The following is a 16,055-nucleotide window of genomic DNA, read 5'->3' on the forward strand; positions in this document are numbered from 1 at the left end:
AAAGCAAGCCTCAACAGATACAAAAGGATTGAAATAATCCCTTGTATTCTATCTGACCACCATGGACTAAAGCTGGACATCAACAACAACAGAAACAACAAAAAGCCGACACGCACATGGAAACTGAACAACTTACTACTCAATGACAGCTGGGTCAAGGAAGAAATAAAGAAAGAAATTAAAGTCTTTCTAGAATTCAATGAAAATGAAGGCGCAACATACCCAAATTTATGGGACACATTGAAAGCATTGCTCAGAGGAAAATTTATAGTACTAAGTGCCTACAAGAAGAAATCCGTAACATCACATACAAACAACTTAATGGCCCAACTGAAAAACCTAGCAAAAAAAAGAATCAGATACACCCAAGAGGAGCAGACGGCTGGAAATAATCAAGCTAAGGGCAGAAATCAATCAATTAGAAACAAATAAAATTATCCAAAGAATCAATGAAACAAAAAGCTGGTTCTTTGAGAAAATCAACAAGATAGACAAACTCTTAGCCAAAGTAACTAAAAAGCAGAGAGAAACCATACAAATCAGCAAAATCAGAAAGGAAAATGGGGACATAACTACAGACACTGAGGAAATCCAAACGATTATTAGGTCATACTACAAAAGCCTATATGGCACAAAATTTGAAAATCTAAATGAAATGGATAACTTTCTTGACAGATTCCATCTACCAAACTTAAGTCAAGATCAGGTAGAAAGACTGAATAGCCCTATATCTCCCAAGGAAATTGAAGCAGTCATTAACAGTCTCCCCTCCAAAAAAAGCCCTGGACCAGATGGCTTCAGCGCAGAATTCTACAAGACCTTCAAAGAAGTACTAACACCAATTCTCCTCAAACTATTCCACAAAATAGAAATAGAAGGAACACTACCAAACTCATTCTATGAAGCCATAGTCACTTTGATACCTAAACCACACAAAGATCCAACAAAAAAAGAGAACTTCAGACCTATCTCTCTTATGAACATTGATGCAAAAATACTCAATAAAATACTTGCAAACCGAATCCAAGAACACATCAAAGATATCATCCACCATGACCAAGTAGGCTTCATCCCAGGAATGCAAGGGTGGTTCAACATACGGAAATCCATCAATGTAATCCACCACATAAACAAAATGAAGGAGAAAAACCACATGATCATCTCCTTAGATGCTGAAAAAGCATTTGACAAAGTCCAGCACCCATTTATGTTTAAAGTCTTGGAGAGATCAGGGATACAAGGCACATACCTAAAGATAGTAAAGGCAATATACAGCAAGCCTATAGCCAACATCAAACTCAATGGAGAGAAACTTAAATCAATCTCACTGAAATCAGGGACAAGACAAGGCTGCCCACTCTCTCCATATCTCTTTAACATTGTACTTGAAGTCCTAGCCAGAGCAATAAGACAACTAAAGGAGATCAAGGGGATACAAATCGGAAAGGAAGAGGTCAAAGTGTCACTATTTGCAGATGATATGATAGTATACATGAGCGACCCCAAAGATTCAACCAGAGAACTTCTTCAGCTGATAAACACCTTCAGCAAAGTGGCAGGATACAAAATCAACTCAAAAAAATCAGAGGCCCTCTTGTATACCAAAGACAAAAAGGCTGAGAAAGAAATTAGGGAAACAACACCCTTCACAATAGCCACTAACAACATAAAGTACCTTGGTGTGACTCTAACCAAGCAAGTGAAAGACCTATTTGAGAAAAACTTCAAGTCTTTGAAGAAAGAAATTGAAGAAGATCTCAGAAGATGGAAAGATCTCCCGTGCTCATGGATTGGTAGGATTAACATTGTGAAAATGGCCATCCTGCCAAAAGCAATCTACAGATTCAATGCAATTCCCATCAAAATACCAACTCAATTCTTTACAGACCTTGAAAAAAAGATTCTCAGCTTCATATGGAGAAACAAAACACCCAGAATCTCCAAAACGATCCTGTACAACAACAGATCATCTGGAGGTATCTCCATTCCCAATCTCAAGCTGTACTACAGGGCAACAGTAATAAAAACTGCATGGTATTGGCATAGAAACTGAAAGGAGGATCAGTGGAACCGCATAGAAGACCCAGAAATAAACCCACACACCTATGAATACTCAATATTTGACAAAGAAACCAAATCCATTCAATGGAAAAAAGACAGCATCTTCAACAAATGGTGCTGGACCAACTGGATGTCTACATGCAGAAAAATGAAAATAGATCCATATTTATCACCCCGCACAAAGTAAAGTCCAAGTGGATCAAGGACCTCAACATAAAACCAGATACTCTAAATCAGTTGGAAAAAAAAGTGGGGAACAGCCTAGAACTCATTGGCACAGGAGACAACTTCCTAAACAGAACACCAACAGCACAGGCTCTAAGAGCAACAATCAATAAATGGGACCTCATGAAACTGAAAAGCTTCTGTAAAGCAAAAGACACTGTCATCAAAACAAATAGACAGCCTACAGATTGGGAAAGAATCTTCACCAACCCTTTATCTGACAGAGGGCTAATATCCAGTATATATAAAGAACTAAAGAAGCAGAAAAGCAACAAACCAAGTAATCCAATTAAAAAATGGGGAACAGAGCTAAAGAGAGAATTTTCGAAAGAGGAACATCGAATGGCAGAGAAACACTCAAAGAAATGCTCAACCTCATTAGCCATTAGGGAAATGCAAATCAAAACAACCCTGAGATTTCACCTTACACCCATCTGAATGGCCAAGATGAAAAACTCAAGTGTTAGCACATGCTGGAGAGGTTGTGGAGAAAAGGGAACCCTCTTCCATTGCTGGTGGGAATGTAAACTGGTTCAACCACTTTGGAAGTCAATCTGGCGCTTTCTTAGACAACTAGGAGTAGTGCTACCTCAAGACCCAGCTATACCACTCTTAGGTATATACCCAAAATTTGCTCAAGTACACAACAAGGACATTTGTTCAACCATGTTCGTAGCAGCTTTATTTGTAATAGCCAAAACTTGGAAACAACCCTGATATCCATCAACGGAGGAATGGATACAGAAATTGTGGTATTTTTACACAATGGAATACTACTCAGCAATCAAAAAGGAGGAAATCATGAAATTTGCAGGCAAGTGGTGGGATCTAGAAAAGATCATTCTGAGTGAAGTATCCCAGAAGGAGAAAGACAAACTTGGTATATACTCGCTTATATAGACCTACAAGACATGATAAACATAATGAAATCTACACACCTAAAGAAGATAATCAAGAAAGTGGACACAGGCGAAGGTGATTAATCCTCATTTAGAAAGACAAATGGGATGTGCATTGAACTTATGACAGGAGTCTACCACAAAAGGCATCTGAAAGACTCTACCTAGCAGTGTTTCAAAGCAGACACTAAGACTCATAACCAAACCCTCGGCAGAGTGCAGGGAATCATATGAAAGAAGGGAAGTTAGTATGATATGGAAAGGATAGGAGCTCTACAAGGACCAAATATATCCGGGCACAGGGTCTTTTCTGAGACTGACACTCAACCAAGGATCATCTATGGATATAACCTAGAACTTCAGCTCGGATGTGGCCCGTGGTAGCTCAGTAACCAAGTAGTTTTCCAAAGTAAGGGGAACAAGGACTATTTCTAACAGGATCTCAAGGGCAGGCTCTGTGACCCCCCCCCCAGGGGAGGAGCAGTCTGTTAGGCCACAGAGGAGGACTTTGCAGCCAGTCCTGAAGATACCTGATAAAACAGGGTCAAATGAAAGGGGAGGAGGTCCTCCCCTATCAGTGGACTTGGAAAGGGGCAGGGAGGAGACCAGGGAGGGAGTGTGGGGTTGGGGAGGGAATGAGGGAGCGGGATACAGCTGGGACACAGAGTTAACAAAATGTAACTAAAAAGAAAAATAAAATTTAAAAAATAAAAAAAAAGAAATGTTCAATGTCCTTAGTCATTGGCGAGATGCGAATCAAAACGACCCTGAGATTTCACCTTACACCCATCAGAATGGCTAAGATGAATAACTCAAGTGACAACACTTGCTGGAGAGGTTGTGTAGAAAGGGAAACCCTACTCCACTGCTGGTGGGAATGTAAAACTGTATAACCACTTTGGAAATCAACTTGGCTCTTTCTTAGACAATTAGGAATAGTGTTTCTTCAAGATCCAGCTATACCACTCCTAGGCATATATCCAAAAGACGCTCAAGTATACAACAACGACATCTGCTGAATCATGTTTGTTGCAGCTTTATTTGTAATAGCCAGAAGCCGGAAACAGCCCGGATGCCCCTCAGTGGAGGAATGGATACAGAAATTGTGGTAAATCTACACAATGGAATATTACTCAGCAATAAAAAGCAAGGAAATTATGAAATTTGCAGGCAAATGATGGGACCTGGAAAAGATCATCCTGAATGAGGTATCCCAGAAGCAGAAAGGACACAGATGGTATATGCTCACTCATAAGTAGATATTAGATATATGATATAGGATAAACTATATCATATATACTAAAATCTGTATACCCAAGGAAGCTAATCAGGAATGAGGACTCTGGCTAAGATGCTCAATACCCATTCAGAAAGGCAAAGAAGATGGACATTGGAGGAGGGAGAAAACGGAACAGGACAGCAGCCTCTGAAGGGATCTACCCTGCAGGTTATCGAGGCAGATGTTGAGACTCATAACCAAACTTGGGGCAGAATGCCTGGAATCTTATGAAAGAAGTGGGAGATAGTAAGACCTGGAGAGCGCAGGAGCTCCACAAGGAGAGCAACAGATTCAAAAAGTCTGGACACAGTGGTCTTTTTTGAAACTACTACTCCAGCCAAGGACCACTCATGGAGATGGCCTGGAAACCCTGCACAGATGTAGCCCATGGAAATTCAGTGTCTATGTGCTTTCCATTGTAATGGGGACAGGGACTCTCTCTGACAGGAACAGATTGTCCTGCTCTTTGATCATCTCCCCCTGAGGGGGGAGCAGCCTTACCAGGCCACAGTAGAAGAAAATGGAGCCACTACTGATGAGACCTGATGGACTAGGATCAGAGGGAAGGGGAGGAGGACCTCCCTTATCAGTGGATTGAGAGATGGACATGGGTGGGATGGAGGGAGAGTAAGATTGGGAGGGGAAGAGGGAGGGAGGTACAGGTTTGATACAAAGTGAATAAACTGTAATTAATAAAATAAGAATAATAAAATTAAAAAAAGAAAAAAAAAACCTAAACATGCTAACAGGAAACCTAATGGTAACCCTATAAACAATAACACTAACAACACTAAACATCAACCAATTCCTAACCCTAAACACTAACCCAAACTCTAACAACAATGACATTCCTAATCCAACCCTAACCCAACACTTCCCTTCCCTCTCCACCCCTTCCCCTCTCCTTTCCTTTCCCCTTCTTCCCCTTCCCTTCCCCTTCCCTTCCTCTTTTCTTTTTTTCTTTTCTTTCCCCTTTTCTTTCCTTCCCTTTCCCTTTTCTTTTCTTTTCCCCTTTTTCTTATCTTTCCTTTTTTGCTTTGTGTTCCTTTCCTTTTTCTTTTCCATTCCTTTCCTTTCCTTTTACTTTTTCTTTCCTTTCCTTCCCTTTTCTTTCCTTTTTCTTTTCTTTCCCTTCCCTTTCATTTCCTTGCCTTTCCCTTTCCTTCCATTTTCCATTCCTTCCTTTCCCTTCCCTTCAATTTGCATTTCCATTCATTTCCTTTCCTCTCCTTTTTCCTTCCTTTCCCTTCCTGTCACTTCCCTTTTCTTTCCCTTTCCTTTCTGTTCCTTTACTTTTTATTTCCTTTCCTTTCCTAATATTTTCTTTTCCTTCAGTTCTCTTCCCATCCCTTCCCTTTCCATTTCCTTTCCTTTCTTTTCTTTTCTTTTCCTTTTCTTTATTTACCTTCCTTTCTTTATTCCCCTTTGTTGCCTTTTCCTTCCCTTCCCTACTATTCCTTTTTTTTTACTTTTTCCTTCCCTTCCTTTTTCCTTCTCTTCCCTAATTTTCACTTCCTTTCTCTTTTCTTTCCCTTCCCTTTCCATTCTTTTTCACTCTTTTAGTTTCCTTCCCTTCCCTTTCACTTTCCATCCCTTCCCTTCACTTCCATTCCTTTCTATTTTTTCCCCTTGGCTGCCTTTTTTTTTCCTTCCCAACCCTTCTCTTTCTTTATTTTTTCCTTACCTTTCTTTCAATTTCCTAACCTTCCCTTTTCCTTTTGTTTCATTTCCTTTTCTTCCCTTTCACTTCTTTTCACTTCCCATCCCTTTCCTTCACTTCCCTTTCCATCCCTTCAAAGTTCCTTCCCTTCCCTTTTCTTTATTTTCCTTTTCAATTATTTTTTCCTTTGCTTTCAATTCCATTATTTTTCCTGTCCTGTCCTTTCTTTTTCTTTTCTTTTCTTTCCTTTCCTTCCCTTCTCTTTCCCTTACCTTCAGTTCCCTTCCTTTCCTGTCCTTCACTTTTTCCTTTTCTTTTGTTTGTTTTTCTTCCCTTTCCTTCCTGTCCCTTCCCTCCAATTTCCTTTCCTCTGCCTCCTTTCTCTTCCCATCCCGACCCTTCCATTTCTATCCCTTTTCCTTCCCTTCTTTTTCCTCCTTTTTCTTTCCCTTCTTTACCCTTTCCTTCCTGCCTCTTCCCTCCCCATTCCTTTTCTTTCCTTTCCTTGTTCCTTCCCTTCCATTCCATTCCTTTCCCTTTCCTTCCTATTCCCTTCCCTTCCTTTCCTTTCCTTTCTTTTTCTTCCCTTTCCTTCAATTTCCTTTCCTTTTCTTTTTCCTTTCCTTTCATTTCATTTTCCTTCCATTTCAGTTCCTTCCCTTCCCATTTTCTTTCCTTTTCTTATGCTTCCTTTAATTTCCCTTTTCCTTCCCTTTCCTTCCTGTTGTACCCAACCCTTCCCATCTGTTCACTTCCCTTCACTTTTCCTTTTCTTTCCTTTTTTCCTTTCCCATTCATTCCCTTTCAATTCTTATCCCTTTCAGTCCCTTTCTTTTCTCTTTCCTTTCCTTCATTTTCCATTCCTTTTCTTCCCTTTCCCATTCCTTTTCTTCCCTTCCTTTCCCTTTTCATTTGGTTTCCTTTCCTATCCTTTCACTTCCTTTCCCTTCCCTTCCTGTCTCTTCCCTTTTCTTTCAATTTCCTTTTCTTTAAATTCCTTTACCTTTCCTTTCCATTCCTTTCTTTCCTTTTCTAACTTTTCCTTCCCTTCAGTTGTCTTCCATTTTCATCCCTTCCTTTTCTTTTTTTTTTCCTTTTTTCTTTTCCTTTCCATTTTCCTTTCCTTCAACTTCTTTCCCTTTTCTCCCTACCCTTTCCTTCTTTTCCTTTTCCTACCCATCCTTTCCCTTTCCTTCCCTCCCTTTCCCTTCCTTTCCCTTCTCTTCTCTTCCCTTTTCCTTCCCATTCCTTCCCTTTCCTTTCCCTTTCCTTTCTTTCCTTCAATTCTCATGCCTTCCCTTCCGTTTGCTCCTTTTCTTTCCTTTCCCTTCACTTTACTTCCCTTCCCTACTCTTTTCCAACCCTTCTTGTCCTTTTTCTTTTCATTCCTTTCCTTCCCTTTCACTTCCTTTCCCTTCCATTGCATTCTCTTTGTTTCTCTTCCCTTCCCGTCTCTTCCTTTTCTCTATTCTTTGCCTTTCCTTTCCCTTTACATTTCTTTCTTTCTTGCCTTGTCCTGTCCTTTCCTTTTCCCTTTCCCTTTCTTTTCTTCCCTTTGCTTTCCTTTTCCCTTCACTTCCCTTACCTTTCCGTTCCTTTCCTTTTCAAATCTCTTCCTTTACATTCCTTTCCCTAACTTTCCCTTCCCTTCCTTTCTCTTTCCTTTCCTTTTCCTACCCTTTCCTTCTCTTTCTTTCCCTTTCCTTTCAATTTCCTTTCTCTTTCCTTCCCCTTTCCTCTCCTTCCCTGAATTTTTCCTTCCCTTTACTTCCATCCTCTTTCCTTTCCTTTTTCTTTCTCTTCCCTCCCCCTTTCCTTTCCTTTCCTTTCCTTTCCTTTCCTTTCCTTTCCTTTCCTTTCCTTTCCCCTTCTATTCATTTCATTTCTTTTTTTCTGTTTATTTATGTTCCTTTTTTTTCTTTAATTATTTTCCTTTTGTTTCCTTCCCTTTCTTTTCTTTATTTCCCTTTCCTTTAATTTCTGTTACTTTTCCTTTGCTTTCCTATATATTTCCTTTACCTTTCCTTTCCTTTTTTCCCTTCCCTTCCCTTTTCCTATCCTTTTCTTTACTTTTTCCTTGCCATACTTTTCATTTTTTACTTCCTTTACTTTGGTCTCATTTTCTTTCCTAACTATAACCATAGCCCTAGCCCCGAACCTAACCCTAGCCCTAACCCTAACCCTAATCCTAACCCTAGCCCTAAACTTAACCCTAACCCTAATCCAAGCCCTAGCCCTTGCCCTAACACTAACCCTAGCCCTAACACTATACCTAATACTAACCCTAACCTTAAACTTAACCCTAACCCTAGACCTAGCCCTAACCCAAAACCGAACCCGAACCCTAACCCTGAACCTAACCCTAACCCTAGGCCTAACCCTACCCCTAAACGAAGCCCTGACCCTAGCCCTAGGCCTAACCATAACCCTAAACCTAACCCTAACCCTAACCAAATCCCTAACCCTAAATCTAACCATTACCTTAGCCCTAGCCCTAATGCCAATCTTAACCCTAACCCTAACCCTAGGCCTAACCTTAACCCTAACCCTAACCTTAAACCTAAACCTAGTCCTAACCCTAAGCCTAACCCTAGCCCTAGGCCTAACCTTAACCCTAACTCTAACCCTAGGCATAACCTTAATCCTAATTCTAACTCTAACCCTAACCCTAAACCTAGCCATAGCTTCAACCCTACCCATAACCATAATCCTAGCCCTAGCCCTAATGCCAACCCTAGCTCTAAACCTAACCCGTACCATACCCTAACCCTAGCCCTAACCGTAACCCCAAACCTACACCTAACCCTAGCCCTAGTCCTTACCCTAAACCTAACCCTAACAATAGCCCTAGCCCTAAAGCCAACCCTAACCATAACCCTAATTTTAGACCTAACACCAGCAATAGTTGTAACCCTAAACCTTACCATGTCCCTACACCTAGCCCTAACCCTAGCCATAACCCTAACCCTAAAACTAACCCTAGCCTTACCCCTAACCCCTAGCCTAAACCCTAACCCTAACCTTAACCCTATCCCTAACCATAAGCCTAGCCAAGCCCTAACCCTAACCCTAGCCCTAACCTTAACTTTAAACCTAACACTAAACCTCACCCTAAACCTAACTCTAGCACTAACCCTAGCACTAGCACTAGCCCTAACCCTAAACCTTAACCCTAAACCCAACCCTAACCTAACCCTACCCTATCCCTAACCTAAAACCTAACCCTAACCTTAACCTAAACCTAACCCTAGCCTTAAACCTAAATCTAACCCTAAACCTAGCCTTAACCTTAACCCTACCACTGCACCTAGGTATAAACCTTACCCTTACCCTCACCCTATCCCTACCCCTTATCCTATCCCTGCCCCTAACCCTAAATCTTACCCCCACTCTCACCCTAACCCTGCCCCTACACTTAACCCTACACCTACCCATAACTCTACCCCTACCCCTGACGCTGACCCTGACCTTAACTGTGACCCTAACCCTAACTCTAACCCTAACGCTAACAATCACCCACACCCTCACTCTAAACCTAACCTTGCCCCCACCCCACCCCAACCCCTACCCCTTCCCTTAACCCTAACCTTACACCTACCCCTAACCTTAACCTTACCCCTACCCCTACTGCTACACCTACCCCTAACCCCTAACCCCACCCCTACCCCTCACCCTCACCCTAACCCTGGTCCTTACCCTCACCCTACCCTTAACTGTAACCCTTTCCCTATCCCTACCCCTCACCCTCACTCTAACCTATAACCCTTACCCTACCCCATAACCCTAACCCTAATCCTAACCTTACCCCTACTCCTAACCCTAACCCTAACCCTCACCCTAACCTCTAACCCTTACCCTACCTCAAAACCCTAACCCTAAACCTCACTCTCACCCTCACCCTAATCCTAATATTAATCCTAACCCAACCCTCACCGTAACCCTACCCTTACCCCTGACCCTAACACTACCCCTACTCCTACCCCCATCCCTAACCCTAACCTTACCCCTACCCCTACTCCTACCCCTAACCCTACCCATAAGCCTGACCTTACCCCTACCCCTACCCCTAACCCTACACTTAACCCTATTCCTACACCTATCCCTAACCCTACCCCTACCCCTACCTCTAACCCTCATCCTACCCCTACCCCTACAACTAACCCTACCACTACAACTAACCCTACTCCTACTCCTAATCGTATCCTAACCCTACCTCTAACCCTATGGCTACCCCTAAACCTCACCCTCATCCTAACCCTGACTGTAACCCTACCCCTACCCCTACCCCTCTAACACTAACCTTAACCTTAACCCTTAACCATGACCCTGACCTGTAACTCTGACCCTGATCCTGACTGTGACCCCTAATCCCTAACCCTGAATCTGACCCTGACCTTGACCCTGAACCCTAACACTGACACTGAGCCTAACCCTGAACCCTGGGCCCTGACTCTGACCCTTACCCAAACCTTTAACCCCTAAGCCCTAACCCTGACCTTAACCCTAACCCCTAACCTTGACCCTGACCTTGACCCTAACCCCTAACCCTGACCCTGACCCTAACCTTATCCTGACTCTAATCCTAACCCCTGTGTCCCTGTTACCCTCGATTCTCTGACCCTCTATTCCTCTAACCCTTTAACCCTTAACCCTGACCCTGACCCTGACCCTAACCCCTTACTCCGAACCCTGACCCTGACTCTAACACCTAACCCTGACCCTGATATGTAACTCTGACCCTGACCCCGAATCTCTAAACCTGACTCTGAATCTCTAAACCTGACTCTGACCCTGACCCTAACCCTTAACCCTACACTGACCCTGACTCGGACACCTAACTCTGACCCTGATGCTGATACTGATCCTGACCCTAACCCCTAATTCCTAACCCTGACTCTGACCCTAACCCTTAACCCTGACCCTGACACTGATTCTAACCTAATCCTGACCATGACCATGACCTTAACCACAACCCACAGACAACGCCATTGCCCATGAACAGAGCTTTCATCCACAACCTCTCTTATGCCTACACCACACCCTGTCCTGACTTCCCAGGCACCTGCACTATCACCCTGTTCTTCAGGGGAAACTTTCAAGCACAGGTTTTCTTGCTCACTTGCATGCTTCTGAGGCAGCAGGTTTTCTTCCCTTAGGTAAAGCTAAAATGCCAGTTCACACTCTCAAACCAGTGGGCTTCTCTTATCTCCCTGAAGAATACTCCAGATACCAGAGAAAGACAGTACCAGTCTTTCCAGCAACAAACAGTGAAGGTTATGGATGGCCAGAGGTTGGCAGAAAATCACATCCAACAAAAATCAGGACATTATGGCTTCCCCAGCAACCCCACAAATCAATGGATATTCCAATTCATCAGAAACACACGAAAATGATTTTAAGGCTATGTTTATCCAGTTATTAGAGGCAAATAAAGAGAAAATGTTCTCAAATAAATAGCCACACAAATGGAGGCTCAATTAGAGGCACAATAAGTAGCATATAGAGAAGAAACGAACAAAAAACAGACCATCATAGGAAGACAGGAATCCACATTCAAACAGATGAAGGAAATGGTGCAAGGCATGAAAACAGAATTAGAATCAATAAAGAAAACACAAACAGAGAAAACTCTGGAGCTGGAGAACTTAAAGATCAGGAACCACAAAGGTAAGAATCACCAATAGAATTCATTAGATCAAAGAGAGAATCTTGGGTGTTGAAGAAACACTTGCAAAAATTGATACTTCTCTCAAAGAAAGAGTAAAATAGGAAAAGTTCCAAACACAAAACATCCAAGAAATTAAGGGAGCCATGAAATGACGAAATCTAAGAATAATGGGAATTGATGAAAAAGAAGATTCTAGGCTCCAAGGTCCAGAAAATATTTTCAAGAAAATTATAGAAGAATGTTTTCCCAACTTAAAAGAAGAGATGTCCATAAACATACAAGAGGTCTACAAAACACCAAATAGACTAGACCAGAAAAGAAACACATCATGTCACATCATAGTCAAAACACTAAATCTACAGAACAACAACAACAAAAAAGATATTAAAGGCTGCAAGGGAAAAAAGGCCAAGTAACATATAAAGGTAGACCTATCAGAATCACACCAGACTTCTCAACAGAAACTAAGAAAGCCAGAAGGGCCTGGCCAGGTGTCATGCAGACTTTAATAGACAACAAATGACAACCCAGACTACTATACCTAGCAAAGTTTTAAATCAACATAGATGGAGAAAACAAAATATTCCATGACAAAACTAAATTTAAACAATATCTACACAGAAACCCAGACCCACAGAAAATACTAGAAGAAAAAAATCCAAACCAACAAAAACAACTACACAACTACACCCAAGAAAACATAGAATACAGATAACTTCACAACAAAAAATTAAAAGAAAAGAAGCAACGAATCACAGTGAGACCACCAACTCCACAATAAAAGGAACTAACGTTCATTGGTCACTATTATCTATCAACATCAATGGACTCAACTCTCTAATAAAAAGACACAGACTATCAGAATGGTTGCAGAAACAGGATCCAACATTCTACTGCATCCAAGAAACATACCTATGCAACAAAGATAAACACTACCTCAGAATAAAGAGCGAGAAACATGTTTTTCAAGCAAATGAACCCAGAAAACAAGCTAGGGTAACTATCCTAATATCTAATAAAATAGACTTTCAATCAAAATTAACCAAAAAAATGAGGGGCACTTCATTCTCATCAAAGGAAAAATCAACCAGGAGGACATCACAATTCTGAACTTCTATGCCTCAAATACAAGAGCACTTACATTTGTAATTGAAACATTATTAAAGTTAAAATCACATATTGATATCCAGACTTTAATAGTGGGAGATTTTAACACTCCACTCTCATCAAGGAACAGATCATCTGGACAGAAGCTAAATAGGGAAATAAAGGCACTTACACAGGTTCTAAATCAAATGGACCTAATAGATGTCTACAGAACTTTTCACACAAATTCAAGAGTATACCTTCTTTTCAGCAACTCATGGAACCTTCTCCAAAATAGACCATATATTTGGTCACTAAGCAAGCCTCAACAGATACAAGAAGGTTGAAATAATCCCTTGTATCTTATTTGACCAACATGGACTAAAGCTGGCCCTCAACAACAACAGAAATAGCAAAAACCTTACACACATATGGAAACTGAACAACTTGCTACTCAATGACAGCTGGGTTAGGGAAGAACTAAAGAAAGAAATCAAAGACTTCCTAGAATTTGATGAAAATAAAGGCACAACATACCCAAACTTATGGGACACAATGAAAGCAATGCTAAGAAGAAGGTTCATAGCACTAAGTGCCTTCAAGAAGAAATTTGAAACATCCACTACAAGCCAATTAATGGCTCACATAAAACACTAGAAAGAAAAACACACACACCCAAGAGGAGTAGATGGCTGGAAATACTCAAGCTTAGGGCTAAAATCAATAAATTAGAAACAAAGTAAACAATTCAAAGAATCAATGAAACCAAGAGCTGGTTATTTGAGGAAATCAACAAGATAGACAAATCCTTAGCCAAACTAACTGAAAGGCAGAGAGAAATTACACAAATCAGCAAAATCATAAATGAAAAGGGGGACATAACAACAGATACTGAGGAAATCCAAACAATCATTAAGTCTTACTACAAATGCCTATACGCCATAAAATTTGAAAATCTGAATGAAATGGAAAATTTTCTTGATAGATTCCATTTACCAAATTTAAAGCAAAATCAGGTAAATAGATTGAGTAGTCCTATATCCTCCAAGGAAATAGAAATAGAAGCAGTCATCAAAAGTCTACCTTCAAAAAAAAAAAAAAAAAAAAGCACAGAGCCAGATGGTTTCAGCACAGAATTCAACCAGACCTTCTAAGAAGTGCTAACTCTAATTCTTGTCAAACTTTTCCACAAAATAGAAACAGAAGGAACATTACCAAACTCATTCTATGAAGCCACAGTCACCTTGATACCTAAACCACACAAAGACTCAACAAAAAAAGAGAACTTCAGACCTATCTCTCTTATGAACATTGTCGCAAAAATACTCGATAAAATACTTGCAAACCGAATCAAAGAACACATTAAAGATATCATCCACCATGACCAAGTAGGCTTTATCCCAGGCATGCAAGGGTGGTTCAACATATGGAAATCCATCAATGTAATCTACCACTTCAACAAACTGAAGGAGAAAACCACATGATCATTTCCTTAGATGCCAAAAAAGCATTTGACAAAATCCAATACCTATTTATGTTTAAGAAAGCTTACTTTCATTGTCTTCTTGAGAGGCATGCAAAACCTTAGTTTTATTACTGAGTTAATAATCTTGGTGTTTTCTCAGAACCCAAAAGTTGAAAAACTACTGTTCTTTGCATTTTTTGATCTATCTTGAAACTATAGGAGGCAACATGATAGTTGTGGTGACCATCATTTAGAGCCCTTTACTGCTGAGCTCCCCCATGTACTTCTTTTTGTCATTCCTGTCATTCCTGGATGCATGAGTTGCTTTTACTGTCACACCCAAGATGACTGTAGACTTTTCATTTGAGAAGAGGACCATCTCCTTTGGATGTTGCATGACACCACTGATTTCAGTCCATTTCTTCTCAGGGGCAGAAATGATTGTCTATGGCCTATGACCACTATGTGCTATTTGCAAGCCCTTCCCTGGAGCCTCTGTAACATTCTGGTGGCAATATCCTTGGCAGGATGCTTTTCATATTCTATTATACAAATTATATTCACACTGCAGGTGCCTCTGTGTGGACTCAATGTCATTGATCATTCATGTGTGATTTCTTTCCATTGTAGAAACTTGCATGCACTAACACTCATATATTTGTTCATTTGGTGTCTGCTAGCAGTGGGGCTATCTGAATCATAATATTCTCCCTATTTATCTCCTATGGTGTCATCTTGTTCTCTCTGAGAGCTCACAGCTCTGAAGGACAACATAAACCTCTCTCCACCTGTGGAGCCCACTCCACTATTGTAGTTGTGTTCCTTGTTCCATGCATATTGATATAGTCATGGGATAAATCTGCATTCTCCTTTGAGAAAAATCCACTTATATTTGTCAATGTCCTGATGCCATTACTAAATCCTACAGTTTATACTTTGATGAATAAGGAAATTATAATTTCCATCACAAAAATGTGGAGGAGCCTGAACGTGGTTTTTGTTAGATTTGAATATTGCTTTTATACTGCTGGGCAGATGAATCAATGGGTAAAGGTACTCGCTATGTCAAAAGAAGTTATGAGTTTTCTTTTCCAGAAATCATCTCAGAGTCAAAGCATGAAAGCACACCTTATTCTAGTACTAGTGAATAGGATATTTGTGTATCCCAGGGTTTCATTTTACTGCAGTTATATCTGACAGACACTGAGTAGTTCAAGATTCAGTGGATTCTTGCCTCTAGAAAATAAAGTAGAATGCTATAAATGCTCATAGCAAGTCCTTTCTGTTGGCTTTGTGTGCATATTCACAGAAACAAACACCATGTATACTCACATGTATAACACACACACACACACACACACACACACACACACACCACAATGTAGGCAAAAAAAAAACATGTTAAATCTAAAGAATAAAGAACTCAGTATTTCATTGGGCAAATAAAACATTAGCTTTTTATGAAGAAATAAGAGAGTTTGATACAAAGTAAATCAATAGTGGGGTGGTGAGTATGTTTCCCATTTCGTATTTTCCCTCTGAATTAGCTACACAGAACAGTGGACTAAGGGAGGGGCATGGAGAAGAAGAGGGAGGGAGGGTGGAATTGGGAGAAGATGAGGGAGGGAACCACAGCTGAGATGCAAAGTGAATAAATTGTAATAAATAATTATAATTTTAAAATAAACAAATAAAATAATGAAAAATTAAAG

General features: G+C 40.6%; 1 pseudogene; it reads left to right on the top strand.

Moving 5' to 3' along the window:
* The first annotated feature begins 14,452 nt into the window (after positions 1-14,452).
* On the top strand, positions 14,453-15,540 carry LOC129684448 (olfactory receptor 4C15-like; annotated as a pseudogene).
* The last annotated feature ends 515 nt before the right edge of the window (positions 15,541-16,055 follow it).

Source organism: Psammomys obesus, unplaced genomic scaffold, assembly GCF_907164565.1.
Source record: "Psammomys obesus unplaced genomic scaffold, mPsaObe1.curated_primary_1811, whole genome shotgun sequence".
NCBI lineage: Eukaryota > Metazoa > Chordata > Mammalia > Rodentia > Muridae > Psammomys > Psammomys obesus.